Source organism: Halichoeres trimaculatus, unplaced genomic scaffold (assembly GCF_033239565.1).
Source record: "Halichoeres trimaculatus isolate MK-OKI-2021-1 unplaced genomic scaffold, fHalTri1.1 fHalTri1_scaffold_20, whole genome shotgun sequence".
Taxonomy (NCBI): domain Eukaryota; kingdom Metazoa; phylum Chordata; class Actinopteri; order Labriformes; family Labridae; genus Halichoeres; species Halichoeres trimaculatus.
Window position 1 is genome coordinate 12,010,126 of NW_027437198.1, and position 18,300 is coordinate 12,028,425.

An 18,300-nucleotide genomic window follows, 5' to 3' on the forward strand; every position below is an offset into this window, starting at 1 on the left:
ATTTGAGCACCCATGGTAAAGAGGAAGGGCTACACAGCTCTTTAAATGAAGACAAACCGGGACCTCACTTGAAAGGAAGGGGTATGAGAATTTTCCCATGATACACCACGCCCAGTGACAAGATGGCAAAGTGGAGACTAAAGGGAGATAATTATTGATTTCCATAGTAATGATACAGGGTATTTGATCCTTTGCTACCCCATGTAAATATTAAAGCAAATCAAAAGGGCCGAAGCAAAGAGAAACATCATGGGAGACGCCATCTTGGAAGCAAATAAATAATTGTTGCATCTGCCTATGACACAGCCAGCAAAGGGCTAGGGGTAATGATGTAGCAGAAATTGAGTGGCATCTCTTTTCTTAAAGACAGGTAAAACCTTGCGTCACAGACTCCTGTAAACTATGGATAAGAAAAAGCTGATTTAATACAGGTGCAAACTTTAAAACTGACCGTCTTTGCTCCATACATGTTGAAAAACTGGTTCTTGTCTCATCCCTTTAGGTCTGATATGATACTAAACTGTAAAGTGTAAGCTTTCGGGTATTTTGTTCGTCATCTTGGGTTAAAAATAAAGTTTTGATGCATTTTCAGTGTTTCTGACATCATCTGATTGCATTGCTCATCAATTAATCAAAACAATAATAGAGAGATTAATGATAGTGAAAATAATTGTAAGTTGCAGCCCGAGATAAATTATCGTAATTATCTACACATTCTTCTCTAATGGCTTCAAGCTATCTTGCTTGAGTACAGAAACTAATTACAATGTCATCAGCTTTGTGAAAATTATAAATGTTCAAATCTTGAGAGAAGTAAAGTGAAATGAAATTGTTGAGTAGCGTACGACACAGAGACGCTCCTGATGGCTGCTTCAGTCAGGAAACCAAGCTACTGTCTGTCTGTAGCACAATAAGCAGAGACAAGGGGAATATATCTTAAAGTGTGAAACTTCCTCCTGATCCATTCTGACGGAGAACATTTGTCTCAAAATACAAATACAACCCGTGGAGAGAAAGAGTTATATGTCTACTCATAAGGATACAAATATATCCTATTTTTTCCACATTACAACAGAACAATTGCAGCCGCAGCGCACTGTATCTCCTACAGTAAAGCTTTATTTGCTTTTTTTCTTCATGGCAACCCTTCCAGGTCAGTGTTACACAGCGAGACATAGAAAAGGATATTAGACTTGAATAAAACAGAAGTTCTCTTTGAAATGACGTGACATTTCCATATCAACTGGAATAGAAAAACACTGTGCCAGCCTTGATCTGTGTATGTGAAACTGAGCCAAGCAGTGAGATACTGTGATGTTTGATGTTCAGCTGAGGGGTTTGAGCCACTCGGCCAGCTCGTGGTTACTCGCTCAAACGGCTGAAATGCCCCAGACCGCGGAGGTCAACGACATGTCAGGGGATGCATATGGTGTGTGTGAGACGCCAAGACAGGAAAACACAAACATCACACTGCATTAAATGTGGGTGTTTATCTGTTTTAAATGTTAACATCATGGTCACATCACCTGAGACACAAAGAGGGATTTTTAGACCACTTAATAAACCCCTCAGTAAGTTTTAAAATCTCTGAAAAGGTCAGAATTTAAAGTTTGAGTGATTTATTAACAAAACCTTAACTATATAACCAGCTACTGGCCTCAATTATATTCCATAACCATCCAAACACTCTTCTAAAACTTTTTTTTTCACCTTCTTTCTACCTTTCCCTGAGGCGGTCGTTGAGTTCGGTAGAAAGAAGGACAGAGAAGCATTTTGCCAGGAGCGTAGAATCACTAGATTTAAGTCAGCGGCGGCTCGACTCCTCTGGAGAATGACAAGCACAAAGAAACAAAGACGGCGTGATGGCTTGACTGACAGCCTTTTAATGTCTGCTCGCTACAAGGTCAGATGTATCCTAAATAGAAAAGGGAAGCGAGTGATCCTGAATTTCTTAAAGAATGCCCTTCGTGTCGGATTCAACGCTGTGTGTTTTGGTAAAATAAAGACTATAAATCATGAGTGGGAGAGGAAAACTCTCCTCTAACGTGTCGACAAAAGGAGGCGAAGCCAAATTGCAGGTAGAGTGGAATAATCTAAATATAATTGTGTGACTGCTGGCATGTCAACTTCAACCTTGTCTAATAAATGCCATAAGGAAGAAATGTTCTCGGAGGTTAATTTCACTATATTACCCAGAGAATTAAGGCAATTACCAACAAATGACGAAAAGGGCTATTCAGAAGCAATTCCGCGGATAACTGACCGTGCTATGTCCTCTCAGCAGGTGGTTATTCATAATACAGCAGGTGATTCATATGAATTATTTCCTACCTGTCATTCACTTTGCTCCGCAGCCTCAGTCTGTCCAAGTAATTGTAGTCCTGTAGATTTCACTTTGGCACCTACGGCGGGATTCTTGGCTGACCTTCCTGGGCGCTTCCTTCCAGCAATTATCTGTGGAAAGGTTTGAAGAGAGGAATAAATATTCCAGGGGGGGAATCCCAGACAGATAGCTTTGGTTCAAAAGCAGGAAGGAAAACATGGACACATAAAAGCAGAGCAGTTATTGTGGAAATGATGTGCAGTCAGATGTGTTCTGTTTATTCCCACTGATCATTTAAGTGTCGTAAGCAGAATAATAATAAAAAAAGCTCACAAACTCTCAGCTGAAACAAAAAAATAATGACAAAGTTTTTAAATTTCACCATGAAATTTTATCCCCTGAAGAGAGCCGAGGATATCCTTTTGCTAAAACAAGAATCTAACATCAGTCACATGTGTTCAGCGCTGCATCGAGCGCTCTGTTTCCACCTGATAAAACGGTGCAGTCCCCCTGACATTTCAGGTGTAGATATCCCCTCAGAAGCACTGTAACACATCATAATCTGCTTTCAAATGATGTGTTACAGTACCATGGTATTTTCCCCACGTATGCCTATTCAATATCCCAGCAATAAAACCAGCGGGGCCTCAATTTGCCTTCGAACATTTACTCTTGAAAAGAAAACACTTCCACACAAAGCAGCGAGAAGCTAAGTAACAGTACAGGGTCATTTGGCACCAATGAAATATTGGTAAAAAGAGTTACCATGGAGACTAATATGCTTGCAACGAAAGACACAAAGAGTGGCTTTTTAGAACGAAAGAAGCAAACTGTGGGGCACAAAGATGACAGGCTGAGACAAAGACCTGGAGTCAAAGAGTTGCACACGTTAGCTTTAACCGGTATTGAACATGCACAGCAGCTGCCGATTTCTCACATAAACGAGTGTCGAATATAAATAACGTGACAGAAATCAAAACATAATACTCTGGCATTAAATATTGCAAAGCCACATGCTCCAGTCTGTTGAAGAACAAGTTTTGATGGCAGCACAAAAGAACATTACGATTTTAAAGGTGCATAATGTAGTATGTTTCAAATCCCTGGTTAAAGATTGTGTCAGTATTTGTCTGATGTGTCACAACCCTGACCTCAGTTTAAGACTTCTGCAGCTGAGAGCAGCATATGTGGGCACATGTAACTCATTCAACATATTTTAAAATAGAAAATGTAGCACCAAAAAGTTCTGCAAGAAACATTTAAAAAAAAAAAAACTGACCTTTTCCTCTTTTCGCAGAATTTCTCAGAGGAGAATAAAAAACTAATCTTACGCTGCGCTCTGGTTAATGTGAATTTTAAGGGCCAAGGTTGGTTTTGCAGAGAGGAGCATGAAGTCAAAGTAAAATATGGTGCAAAAAATCAATTTGCAAATTGCAAATAAATCACACAAAAGTCATATTAAGTAACCCAGAGGCCTTGACATTGAACTATTGGTTAAACAGTTATCATATTTTTTAAAGAACCAAGTAAGATTTGAGAAAAGGATGAAGCTTTTTCTTCTTTTTTTTTACTACATCTTTAGAAGTGCTTGATGAACAGAATACAGAGTACAAAGCTTAAGGGAACATCTTTCTAACCCCCAACAGAAAGGAGACTGTTTGGATGAGCATGTATGAAGTCACTTGTGTTTTTGTTGTTGTCTCTTTAAAACTCCCTGCTCCACAAAACCCCTTCCCCCTGATTAGCCTGTCAGGAGACCTTTGTGTTTGAGGCTCACACCTCTAGCTTGTCATGGTAGGAGCGTATTGGTCAGTTTACAGACAGATTCAAGGATTTGTATAACATATGAATATGTAGAGGATTGAAAACCCGACCATGGACTGTGTATAGAGTGGACAGTGTGGCTCAGCCCATTTTTCATTGTACAGTTTTGAAGCCAAAATACCCCCATCACAGACCCAGCCATCGAAGCAGTTGTGCAGCCAGAGACTGAGAAGGAGAGACTGTGAAGGATTCTGGGAGAATCTGAGAGGAGCCGTGCCACAAAAATAATATATATTTTTTTTCTTTCAAGAGCCTAATCACTTCTTGACTCTGCCTCCTGACATATTTTACAATCCCCGAAAAAAACACACAAGAACATCAGCTGTCAATCATTGTTACACGTGACGTAAAACCTAGTTTTAACCTCTTATAACTAATAAAAAAAAAAAAAAAAAAAACTTTTCAGAAAAAAGAGGACTTGAATACAAGACAGCCAAATGATATCATCAGATCACCACAACAATCAGACGTGAGAAACATTCCTACGAGGTGTATTATTATTATCATTATTATTTTTTTTTTTTTTAAGTTTAAACACAGCCCATCTGGAATGACTGGAGAGACAGATTTTTTGACCAATACTGCAGCCAGTCACCAGGGGGAGCAGTTTTTGTGGCAACCTTACTTCGAGCTGCGCAAGATGACGTCCAATTTTTTTTACATCTGCATGACACTACCTCTTTAATAGATCATGTTCTGAATAATGTAGATAAACAAAGTCAGGTAGAACGTCCAAAGGTGATTCGCATCCTGAAAGTGAACAGCAGTAAATCTACAGGTTCCTTTAAAACAGGTACAAAAGCAATAAGAGCTGACCTTTATTTTGAAGAGCCGCCGTGTGACATGCTGCAAATTAACCGACATCAATGCGTCAAAAATGTACACCCCTGTGCGCCTTGACCTCCAAGTTAACAGAATGCAAAGAAGGACCAAACGACTGAAAGGAAAACAGAGCGTGCGAACACAGCAATAAAAGAGACGCTGTGATGCCTATCTGCTGGCGAGCCACTGCGTGCACTGTCATTGGTTACAAGGTGAGCCACCAACATACAGCTGAGAAACTTATTGATGTGATCGAGTTGGGATTTTTGCTTATCACGACAATATCAAGTCACCTTGTTCTTCTATTTTTTCTAATCAAAAGTCAACAACAGTGCTATCTAACCCTGATATGGAGCCAATTAAAACCTGGTCTCGATCTATGGAGCTGTGGAGTGCATTCTAATCTGTTTTCATCCCTTTATTCATCCAGGTCTCCTGTCCTAGCTTTGGATTCACAAAGTTAAAGTTTTGATTAGAGGAACAAGCCAGGAATAAAATAAAAAGCTGTCTCATTAAAATCTTGTCATAAAGGCAGTTTCACAGATGTTCAAAGACTGAGAGTTAGCACCATGAGCTCTTGTTTTATCACAGGGTTAAGGCAGAGGGGGAATGGTATTGACACACAGAGGTAGGGCTAAGCCACCTCACATCCCAATCGATCACAGGTCCACTCCACTTCAAGTGGCGTTCCCCTAAAAAACATAAGACTTCCTCTCTGAGCTCACTTCCAGGATCCGGACACCTCGCTGGACTTTGACTCCAGACTTTCTTCAGCTTTTGTGCCGCGAAAGCACTTTTTGTCCCTTTTTCTTTTGTTCCCACTCAAGTCGACTCAGTTGGTTCGAGAATGTTTTCTTGGCTGGTGTAAAAGCAGGAAGCAGATGGCTGGCTATTTGTGAAAGGTCCGGTGCACAGCTCACAAAACATTCCTTCACAGAATCTCAGTGTCTTTTAATGCCTGCGTGGGGAACTTCAGAAAGCCTTGGACCAAGAACTTTCAAATGGCCCGTGACAATGAGAATCTGGAGGAGAGGCTTTTAAGGTATTTGACATTATTACACTGAATTCAAATGGTGCCCTCCTTACTTTCTTTAACTCCGGCTAATCCCTCCCTGGAGGATGCCTATTAACCTGGGCCAACACTCTGCCCCTCCTGATGAGGCCGAGGACAGGCCTCTTCTATTTGCTTTCCAGATCTCTGTCACTCAAACGCTCACATAATTATCGCGTGTCCTCACAGGTTATATAGCGGATATTAGCTGCATTGTAAGCAGACATTAATTACACGAGCAAGTGGACTCAGTTAATAAGGCTGTTTAAAACACTACCCAGGATGCACCTCCATTGGCGGTGACCAAAGAGCCATGTTTATGGACGGTACACAAACGAGCCCAGTTCTTGGATGTAAATAAAATCATGGCACAATGATAAGCCCGTTCATGACATGCCATCTGGCAGCCGCTGACAGTTTGAAATTACATTAATCCTTATCTATTCATTATGAAATTTGTGAGTACAGGTGTAGCCATGTCTTATCGAGGTATAGAGCCTCAGCTGAATTCGAATTGATCTCTATCTACCTGGAATCCATTGCAGATTCCTCTCATGGCCGACTGCTGCTCACAGGTCAAGTCAGATTCATCAGATCAGCCCATCCCAGGGCTGTGTACTATGTGTGAGAAATAGCACATTTTAGATTACAGCGCTGCCTCTAAAAGCCTTTAGCCTGTAGCACACGTCTTTCAATAGTTTGGTATGGAGCATTCATTTCATCTCTGGCTGCTTCTTTTAAAGGCTATCCCACAAGGTCCTATCACGAGGAGGTTCAAGGGCAAAATAAATCAGCGATGACACGTCCCATCGTTGTTATGTAGGGCGCAGAGGTCTCCTGTCTGCAGCAGGAGCTCAGGTTGAGAGATCCCCTTTGTGTCTGAGGCGGGATCACATTAACAGCCTGACTCATTACATTAATAGCAGTGCCACTGCCACAACATGAATAACGCCGTTCCTTCAGTGAAGGGGTTACAAACCAGTCTGACAGCAGGGAGAAGCATTCGGCTATTATTAACCATAAATCCTGAAATGACACACACTGTCCACACAGGAGCATGTATATATTTAGAGCTGAACTCTGGTCTCTGGGTGAAACCATTAATTCAGGAAACAAGATATAATGAGGAAAACCTTTGCACAGAATTAGTCGACAAGCTGCCAGGACTGAAGTGACGCGTTCAGCTGTGGGTTTTAATTCAAGCTGCCACAAGAAGTTAATGATCTGTGTTTTAACCAGGATGTAATCATTACAGACCGGTCAACATGAGGAAGATGAAATATCAACAGAATGAATGTCTTTAAAAATGTGTGATGGTGAAATGTAGCTTTGGTTAATCCATTGAGTAAAAAATGTAGCTATGTTAAGTTCTGCATCAAACTTGTTGTGCATGGTGCTCTTCAAGTAGTGATGCCATCACACAAAAGAAGCCAAAATCAGCCTCTACTGGATAAAAGGAGTATTGCAGTATAGAGGGATTATCAGTCTATGTCATCGTAAAGATGCGCACGCATCTTGACTGCAGAAGCTGTGTTTAGCTCCATTCATTCAGACAAGTAAGCGCGTTTTAAACACTAAATTCAACCTGTTATCAGCATAAAAATGTACAGTAGTTCTGTGGTCGGTTTTTAGAAACGATACTACACAACAGAGGCAGCGTCTATCAAGTTTTGACCTTCACAGAGCAACCGGTGTTTTGGAGTTAATAGCGACCATGCTAACTGGTGACTCTCAGCTAACAGTAGCAGTGATGAACGGCTGAGGGTCACCAGTTAACAGGGTCACACTTAACACTGCAACACTAGCAACATCTGCGAGTAAATAATTAACTCTGGACTTAGTTTTCTGGTTCTTTAACTATGAAACGGGTCTCAGACTCAGCAGTCTGTGTGCTTTTTTGGTCCGGGAGGGTTTCTAAATTTATTTACACACACACATCCTGGTATGTCACAGTGTGGTAAGTGTCCACGGATAATGCAGTCATGAGCATCGAGTGACAGTTGTGTGTTTAAATTCCTCTCTGGCTACACGCAGGACTTCTCTGCTAAACATGTCTGTCTATACTTGCTGATCTCTTCTGTTCACTCACTGCTATTTCACAAACCTGGCCATTTACCATCCATAAAAGTGATGCTATTTAGTTTAAAAATGCATTTTTTGGTGGTTAACTCCTCCACATTAGTTTAAAAAAACATTATACTTCACAGTGGTACTGCACCTAAGTTGCGCACGCATCTGGTGTTGTTGATAAAAAAATAATCCCTTTATAGATTTAGCATAAGAAGTAAGGATACTTGGGTTTTGGATCTGGCATTGGCAGTGGAGATTTGGCAAATTTCTTCATGGGCACAACCCACAAACCTAGCTTTGCTGCTCATCCCACTACAACATATTTCCTACAAATGTGGCTCCATTTAGAATGGAAATGAATAAGCCTTTCTTCAGTAAGATTTATGCCAAAAGCATTGAAAGAGATATAAAATAAATTATAAAATGGAACCTTTCTTGTTGTTTGAATGTTCAGAGTTAGTCAATGAATGGTACCTGATCCTTAAATGTCTGGGCCAGGACTTCTTTCCACACTCTTGTTAAAGCAACATCCTGGTTCTGGGTCCTGCCCTGGGACTCTTGCCACACGCCTATTCCTTGTTGTTGTCAGATAAAGCAAAGATGACAGAAATATAATCTTAGAGAAAAGGAGAAAAAAAAACGTCAAGACTGCAAATGCAGCGCTCTTCCGTGCCCTTCATTGTTATGAATCTCAGGAAATGCTTGTGGCAGCTCTACCACATCAGCAGAATTTGGGAATTCTTCAAAAGCTGATTCTCCTCTAACCTCACCTCCCCTCTCTAGCACCTTTCCCACCTACCCCAGCACCAGGGGATCTGTCACAAATCAAGGATAGGAAGGTCAATAAAAGCAAACCATGCCAGACTCTCTGACTGACACATCAAAAGTTCCCTCAGCAGTGCTCAACACTCTGCCTTCCTTCCCTTCCGACCAATTTAGCCGAGTCCGAGGGGAGCCCCCTAATCCATGCCTCTGAAAGTGCGCTTAATCAACCTCTGATTAAGAGGGAGCACGCCGAGGTGTCCAACAACATCTCCACCCGAGGAAACAGGATTTATTTGTCTTCACTTCCCTGATGCTCCCTTTCAAATGTCTTAAGTCTCCTTAGTTTAGGTCTTCAGTCATTTCACTCCCACAGATAGCAAACACAAAGCAAACATTTAGTTCCTTCTAATTCCTCCCCCCGTCTCCCCCGCTCCCGCTCTCTCTTTTTGTTTTTTTTTCTGTTGTTGTTATGAGTGTCCCCCAGGTGTCCGGGAATGAATTAAACATCAGTATGTTGGTAGGAAGGGCACAGCTTCTCCTGAAAAGATTGAATGCAGAGTGTTGTTTGAGAGGAGAGCCGCAGTGGAGGTGACAGGGGAGGCTTTGCTCAGCACGAGGACGCGGAACCATCAGGGAACCACTTTGACCTCTAACATCTGACCGCCTTCATGAATAATCATTCCAGTCCTCCTCAAGTCTCTCACAGTAATTGGGGTTTTCCAAAGTTTAAAGGAGGGGGTGGGGGGGATTTGGCATTTTGCTGTCTTGGAGTTAGTGTTTGGAAAAGTAGTCAAATATGGAAGACTTTTCTTTGTTTGTGTTTGCTGTTCAAGAAACTCTGGTGATTTTATTTTTTGTTGGTATTAATTAAAGTGTGTATATAACAGCCAGTAGTCAGATTTCTGCTGCCTGTGAAACAGATGTTTCATCTATGTCAACAACAATTGTCTAGTTTCTTTCTCATTTGCTTTCTTTCAGCCACAGGTTACTGTCTTCTCTTTTCAACTCAAGACTCATTCATAGTCACCTGTCAGCTGTTACAGAAACTATAAATCTACTTATCAGGTAATAATTCGCACAATTGCAGCATCTAAGATGAAGATGCTTCAGGATTTTCAAAGTTTTAGGATGCATCACCTACGGCTATTTAGCTATTATTGTTTACCTGTTGATTCTATTTTGCATAAACAGCTCTCTGCAGAGGATGCACAGGTATAAAAAGGCTTGAGTAACTGGGCAATTATCAACAATTAACTTCACTGGCAACATTTTTTGGTGATTTAACTTTGTTGGCTCTATCGACCAACTTGTTTTTATTGCTGCTGTGTTTGTCCGTCTCATTCCAAGTCTGTCTCTTTCAGTCTCGTAAACACATAAACTCATATGGACATCAGAAATGCAGCACCCAGTTGTTGATGTGCTTGGTGAAACAAACCAAAATCAAGCCAGCTTGAAGAGGAGTGGAACGGGAGCTGCTACCAGGGTGAATGTACAGGAAAGTTAGCTCCTATTGTCCACCATCTTTGTTACTTCTGGAGTCTTATCTAACTTTAGGAGATTTTGCAAGGATGTGGGGGTTTTGCATGATGATTTGGGGATCTGGGATTTTGCAAGGAGTGTAGTAATTGGTGAGTTGGATTCATCACCTTTCTGCTCTCCCTCTATAAGTATTAATCCTTTATCTCATCAGAATGATAGTTTCCTTAAAACCACATTTTGTTGTTGTTGTTGTTTGTTTGTTTGTTTGTTTGTTTTTTCAATTTTTATGTATTTTTGAATTATTTTTCCACTACAGGCAGCTAGAGGTCAATTTTGGCCCTTATCAAAATGGCTGTTCTAGTGAAACCATCCACACATTTTTTTTTCCAAGAATAACATTGCTACATTTTTAGAGGCTGTGGAAAGAGTAACATCCAAACTTTAACTTATTTTTTAAAATATATTTTCTGCATTAAAAATGCACATTTATATTAATTCAAAACTTTACTTAAAGAGTTGCCTAAATTGCCCAATTTATAAAATTTGCTACAAAAACTACATCAGAAACAAAATGATACATTATTTCTTAGTTGGTTTTGTTAAAAGGGTTAACAAGGGTTGCCAGGTGCCGCCCCGTTGTGGCTACCTGTTACAGAAACTCTTCCTCTCTTGTCCATTTCTTGTGATTTTTTCATCTCTTTTTCATAATCTTTGTATTTGGAGTGGATCATTACTTTGTATGGTTCATTTGTTGGTCGTGGACACCAAACTGGTTTTGTCTTCAGTGATATTTTTACGATTTTTTTCTCCTGTGTTTGTCAGGAGATCCTACATGTAATCATGGCTGCATTGTTTACATGTGAAATTAGCTGTTAGCAGCCTGTAGCATGTCAATGCTAACTGGTGCAAGGCCTGATGTTTCCCCACAAGGTGAGGACGACGTGCTGGTTCTCAGGTGTGAGCTAAGAAGCGACGACATCAACCTGTCCTTCCATCCATCATTACTGGGAACGTAAGATCTATCTCCAATAAGATGGACAAGCAAGCCATACTAACCCAGCAACAGAGGGAATACCAGAAGACAGAGTAGCATCATGCTATTCACAGACATGGCTTACGGAGCTAACATCAGACACCAAAGCCACATTGGAAGAGCTTCACCTGCTGTGAGCAAACAGGATCCAGGAGACAGAGACTGAACAGACTGCTGAAGAGGCTCAGTCCTGGACCCTGTGGAGGTGGAGGCTGGCTGAACTGGAGAATGATGGACAAGCTGTCATCATCTTTTTCTTATGGACCTCCTCGCACTTTCTATACACTTTTTTACTTTTGTTTTCTTGATTGCTGCTGTGACCCCTCCTGAATTTCCCCTTGAGGATAAATAAAGTATTTTTTGTTCTATTCTGTTTTATTCTATTCTATTCTTTTCTATTCTATTCAAAACATCTCAGTTCCAAATTTAAATTTTCTGGGTTAAACTATGTGTCACAGGTTATCGATGAGAACAAGATAAAATTTTTGTTAACCACAAAAAAACATTTTAAAGCCAAGCCATGACCATGCACTTATTGTGCAGTCCAAGCTTTGGTCAAGACAAAAAGAAAATCCAGATTAAGACCACACAAGCAGGAAAACTCATCCTTTAGTGTGTACTCTACAATCATAAGGGTTACCAACAGAAACATGAACAGTTTCAGCTGTACGGTCTGATATATTTTGCCCAGCAAGGTGTTAATGTGTCAAAACTCAGCATCTGATGAGTGTTTCTTGTGCGCTGAGTGGTTTACTGCCTAAATAAAGTGTGAAACCAAATAAAGATTAGTAAAAGTCATAGATATTTTGGGAATCCTGACAGTATTAGGTGTGATTTAAGCAAAATTCCCAGGTCCTCCTCCTTAAAAGTGCCAGAAACAAGTTCCACAATGTATTTCTGTTTTTACCAGTGTTTCATTTTTAAATCTTGTTTAACTGTGATGCAAAGAAAATAAATTCTACTATCAAAGGGTAACAGAGCTGTGAGACGATTAAAAACAGGGTTGGTGACTGATTCATAATCACAAGAGAAAATTATGGTATGAATGCATCTCTGGCCTCTTTTGCAGGTAGCTTTGTCCAAAATATACACCACGTAGTCCAATTTTGTCATCTGCTGTCAGCTCAGAAAGAAGGAAAACAACATTTCAATTAATAGGAGCTTTCATGTAGATTTATTCATTTGCTTGTTGGCATTCACACTGTGGCATGCATGTGTTAAGAGAAAGCTGTGCTGCAGAATTCCAGCTCTTTATTTCATTAGTTTTCTTTCAGCTCGGTATAATCAGGCATGAGCATGACGACTTTAAAACCCCAGCAGCAAGTTATGAGGCGTTTCAAGGTGAAATATCAGACTTCTTTTTCTCCCCCTAAGTTGATTATCCAGGAAGGAGAAATGAGACTCATATTTCAAGGCAGAGTTCAGTGAACTGTGGTCATGTGATTAATACCCCTGTCTGAGACTTGCCAAAGAGCTAATGCCTGGCTTTAGGTTTACAACAACAAAAAGATTTGTGTTGTGCGTACGGTCAAAACCAGAGCAGGAGAAGTCAAAAGATTTTTTCCTGAGCGAGAGCCGACGGGGTAGGAGTGTGGGTTAGAAAGTAAACATCTATCTCTTCTATCTCAACTCCTCTGTCAAATATCTGTGCTACTGCAGAGCGACTTTGATCAACAAAGTACTGAGCTCGTCCATGGCAACACCCACATAAAACACACAGCCGAGGTTGTGTAAGCTCTTTTGCATTACATATAAGAGAAGAATCTTTCCCGTTTGCAGCACTTAGCTTCAGACAAAATGTCCATTGATGATGCTGACCTGCGCAAATGGATGCCACGCTCACCGGCTGCTCCATGAGATACGTTGCTGTTGAATTAATCGCAGCTATAATGTATATCAGAGGTTGTTAGGAGTGTACTTGAACAGGTGCTCAAAGCAAACAAAAGTTTAAGCGAGATGTCAATCAGTTGCAGTCTTCACACGCCCACAAGGTGAGAACAAAAGACTAATCAGCGAAAAGAAAGTGAGAGCAGCTGTGAGGCTTCTGTTTGGTTGTGTAAGAGCACAAAAGGTTAAGTTCACCCAAATCTCTGGTCCCGCAGATCGGTGGAGGTGGTTTAGAGAGTCTTTACTCAAACTATTATCTTTTGTCTTCAGAGTTATTTTCCATCAGATTTTTCAAACAGCTCAGTCTTACATGAAAGGACGACTATCGAGACCAACCAGGACCATGATGAGTGCTTTAACTCACACCCTCTACCTTTAACATTCTCGTCTTGCACAAACCTTAACTTTGGCAGTCCACCAAAGCTTTTCCAAAGATTTAAACTCATGAGTCATTCAGACAACCAAATAAATACAAGGTTTAAGATGCCAGCATTTCCCTTTCAGAACGTTTCATGTCCTTGATTGGGTTAACTGCACATTCAACAGCTGAAAACATCTCTGTGGGTGGTGAAGATGTTTAAGCTTTAATTAAAAGATTTGCTGAAAGTATAGAGAACATCACACCGAAAAGAACAATGGGAGTAACTGCTGCAGATATACCATAAGTTGAACGTTAAATGGGTTTTAAACAGGGACGGTGAAAGAGATTGATCTGGTTTTGTCACGCAGCCTTGCTCTTTGTGCACAGCTGTGTTTTGATTGAATATAAAACCCATGCATTATGTAATGTTAAATAAGAGTTGTGGAGGAAGACATCACCTCCCACATCTGCTCAGCCCTCATTCTTTTCAATCCCTGCTTCTCCGCCTTGTATCAATTTGTTTTTTTTTTTGCATGTCAAGTCAAAGGGAGGTTGTCACAGGAGACAGCTCGCTTGTCTCAAGCACATGATTGAGGTAGCTGCAATTTATAACGTCCCAGCCCGAGCGACAGACCTCACTTATCTCTGGCCGGCTCCTCTGCCGATGCCCTTTCACTCAGCCAACAAGGATGAAAGTTGCAGGTTGGGTTAGTTTGTCAAAAGACAGGAGGAACCATTACAAATCTACACTATCCATCCTTCTGCAGGGCATGGAGCCTTTTCCCCTGGTGCAACGCTGCAGCAGACCTGCCTCTCCTCAAAGCTGCCTGTCTATCTCACACAGCCGAGGAGCTCACAGGGGGGTTGTTATCACAAAGGGCCAATTTGTTATCCCGGTTTCACTCCATCACAGAAGCCATTATTTGGGACTTTTATCTATCAAGAAAAAGCTGTTAATGTGAGAAAGAGAGTGTGTACTCTGTCATTATGCCACTGAGGCTACCGGCTTCACCTTATACTGATTCAAGCTGAATGAACCTGAGGCAATTACTCCAAGAAAAAGGATCACAACTACCAGCGATGTGAACTACCTTGAACTTTTAAGTTGCGCCCCGGTGGAAACGCCACGTCTGATCCTTATGTTAATATTTTGTGTACTAATTGCAGAGCAGCACAAAGCCCTTGATGGAGTAGGCACTTCCACCGTAGGCGGATCCTCCTATTAGTGGCAGCACTGTGCTGCCTACGTGCTCTGACACCAGCACCTTAAGCCCGGGAACACTGACTGCTAGATAATGCATCCACACCTGCAGGATGGAACATATTTCATAAACCTGAGTGCAAAGCTGTGATTTATCACTTTCGCTTATTACTTGAGACACTTGGAGTGATCGATTGGTTTATCCTCCAAGAAGGAGCTATGTATATATATCAGGAGGGGAAAAAGGAGGGAAAAGACAATTACCTGGCTAGGTACTGAGGTGGGAGGATATTTCCTGAGAATCAACCTTCACACGACAGTCTCGTGCCCTTTGTGTCTCCATCATGCACTGTGACATCGCCGTCATTATGAGACAGGAGGCTGCTCTGTCTATGCAAATGCTCCCAGCTCTGTCTCCTGCAGGTCTGACTTGATTCAGGTGGGTAAAGAGAGTCAAGTTTTGCCGAGCTCCCTGCTTTTATATGACACAGGAAATGTCACGAAGGTGTTAAAGACATTAGCGTGAAACAATATTACAGCTATAACCTGCAGAGTGGAATCTATTGGATCTAATCCTGCTGTAAAAAGGCCTTAAGGTCTTCACATCACTAAGAATTGCTTCTGCCACTTGAAATTAGAAGCTTGGTTTCTTTCCTGCATCAACCTGTAACTTGTCTCCTTAGCTACCTGACATGTGAACCAGAGAGTCCTGACATCCACAAACCATTCTGAGTCCAGCCCAATCACTTGTCACACACTCAGTGTGGGCTCTCAGGCCCCCTCTACACTCATCACAAGCCATCATTACGCCACAAGCTGTCAAATTAAAACTTTTAAATTGTGTGAATGCCTCCTCGGAACTTTCCCTTTTTCCCAGCAACATATTGCCGAGATAATTGAGGATATTAGCAGCCAGACTGTTACCAAGAGATGAAAGGCAAAGGAGGAAGCGGTGACAGCTCCTCTCGCTCGTGGCGGTAACGAGGGACTGTCAAAAGTCTCTCCGTGTTTATCTCGGATCATCTGGGGGGATTTAAAACCCTTACCTTCACAATTCCATTCTTTATGGCGTGTCCTTTATCCACAGTGATTTACGGAGGCTCAAGCCCTGTGCCGCGTGATGAATGAGCACTCTTCACAAGGTGTCAGGGCCAGGCAGCAGTGGGCGGCGGTGACTCCCTCCTCAAAACACTCCCCCCTCCCTGCTTCATTCATCTTTTCCTCTCCCTGTCTTCCCCTCATTTAATTTCCAAATTAGCTGATTAGCAAAGACAAACCATGTGAATTCTTTAGGTAAGATCTTCTCGCATGTCTGAGGTAGCTTTGGATGATTGTTTCGATGAATGCTTGGTGACATGTATGAGTTCTTAGTCGAGGGCTAGACACAGGACTTGACTTATTTATAAAAGCTTTTAGCTAGCTTCAGCTAAACAACAGTGAAGTGAAACAGCTTCAGCTTGCTAACACAAGTTTGACTTGAGCCGCGTTTCCACCAATTCAGTCTGGCTTAGATCAGCACGGTTTGATACGGGTTGGCTCAGTTAAGCTTGGTCCTGTTTGCATTTCCACAGCCAACCATGCCCCCTCGTGGTAGGCGGCATGTAAGCCGGGTGCTGATAGCTACATCAGTAACATTATAGTGTGATGCCATAGCAGCGCGACACAGTGCACCCTGCTAATAAATCCAACGAAGAGGAAAAATGCGACACAGTAAACAAAGAGCAACAATGGAAGCCATCCAGCATTTCGCCCTTTTTGTGATTGGCATGTGGCTCCTTGTTACAAAGTGCAATCAAGCTTTGCTTTAGAGAAGACAGTGTGCCACCAGGAGATTGCAGCTGCTGTCACACGGTAAGTGACGATTCTTTCGACCAATCGACGGTTTGCTGTGTTGTAGCTCCACCTTTTGAGATCAGATCGGTTTAATCCGGCACCTATACGGAAGGGGGCTAAAAAGTGGGACAGCTCGTCTTTGGTTATTTAGGGGTCTGTCCAGGATTAGTCAGTGGAAACGCTGTAAAATACGTGCCAAGTCGACACATACCAAACTGCAAAGGAGCCCCCTTCATTGGTGATCAAAATCAGTCATCGCTCTAACAGAGCCTCCTGACAATAGCTGCTGTCTTCTGTTTTAGCTGCTGTCTCTTTAAGGATCACCGCTCCACATACCCCCTTCCCTCTGATTTGCCAGCCCTCTGGAGGCCTATCGGGATGGGACTGTTGGAAAGCCTTGACGTTTGAGACTTCCCCTGGAACATGCCTTGAACCAATTAAGAGATCCTGATCATAGACTGTATAAAACATGGACGTAGCATCAGCGATGTCACTTGCCTGCTCCTGAAACCGTGAAATAATGCCAATCTGCAGATGCAGCCTCATTTAATATGACGCTGGTTGTGAGTTTCTTTTCGAACAGCTACAGTGCACCAGCCAGTCATGTGACCTGAGCTGTGTCTCTGATTGGACAATCAAACGATCCTTATAACTTCTAAACCGCAGTTAGAAAAAAAATTTACTCTCCGCACAGTGTGTGCTGATAGTAAAATCAGCGTTTTAGACCCAATACGTTTTTTGAACCAGTCTGTAAAAATGCTTTTTAATGCCGTAAAAGTCTGTTTTTATGTCTGGGTGTGTACGTAACTTCTGGTCTTTCTGTAGCCAGCCTCAAGTGGATTCTCAATGAACAGCAACTTTTAGCACTTACGCAAAGGCTTCATTTTTACTAACCGGATGTTGCCCGTTGATCCTGATGCACTGACATCATCGATTCAGCAAGTCTCACAAAGATCTCACAAAGATCTCACAAAGATCTCATGAAGATCTCGTGACGATCTCGTGAAGATCTAATGCTACATTTTTATTATTTCACAAACAAATTCAAGGATTTCAACCTCATTTGAATATCAAATGGTTTGAAAATCATCATGTTAAGTCTAAACATCCAGCATTGTTACTTGATATACATGTTTCAGATACACACAGCAGAACACACACTCTTTACTCCATCACTAACCTGCAGAATAGTCTGATATGTTGCCTACACTGTGAAAATATGATTAAATGAGATGCAGAAAGCATAGGAACACTGCACGTTAAAAAAGAAACTGGGCAAGGCTCCCATAAAGCTCACGTTAGAGCATCTAACCTAATTTCAACATGTCACAACTAAACCTCACAAGAGGAGAAACTGTCTCCAGCAATTACAGAGTGATACAGAAAGTAAGACGCCCAACTCTGAAAAGACAATTTCTCAAACTTTCCTTCAACTTGCCAATAAAAATAGTTTGAAACATTAATAAAATATGCCTCTGGGTTTGCCCTTCGCAGCGTGAACGATGATTACAGCAAACATTTAAACAACAGAAACTTTCTGAAATGAGTTGGATTTCATTTGCATTTTTTAGTTCATACATTTTAATTTGTTTTAGGGCAGCTGTCAGGCTGATTGTAGAAATTGTGTCACAGATTTAGATAATGTGAAACG

At 41.5% G+C, this 18,300-nt stretch overlaps 1 protein-coding gene across 6 annotated transcripts in view; it reads right to left on the minus strand.

Moving 5' to 3' along the window:
• Nucleotides 1–18,300, minus strand: part of LOC141809421 (RNA binding protein fox-1 homolog 3-like) — a 499,189-nt gene that overhangs the window by 450,524 nt on the left and 30,365 nt on the right. For all 6 annotated transcript variants that reach the window (XM_074696426.1, XM_074696429.1, XM_074696424.1 and 3 more), the window contains exon 2: nt 2,332–2,454. The gene's annotated coding sequence lies outside the window, so the exon portion shown is untranslated. The remainder of the gene's footprint in view (nt 1–2,331; nt 2,455–18,300) is intronic.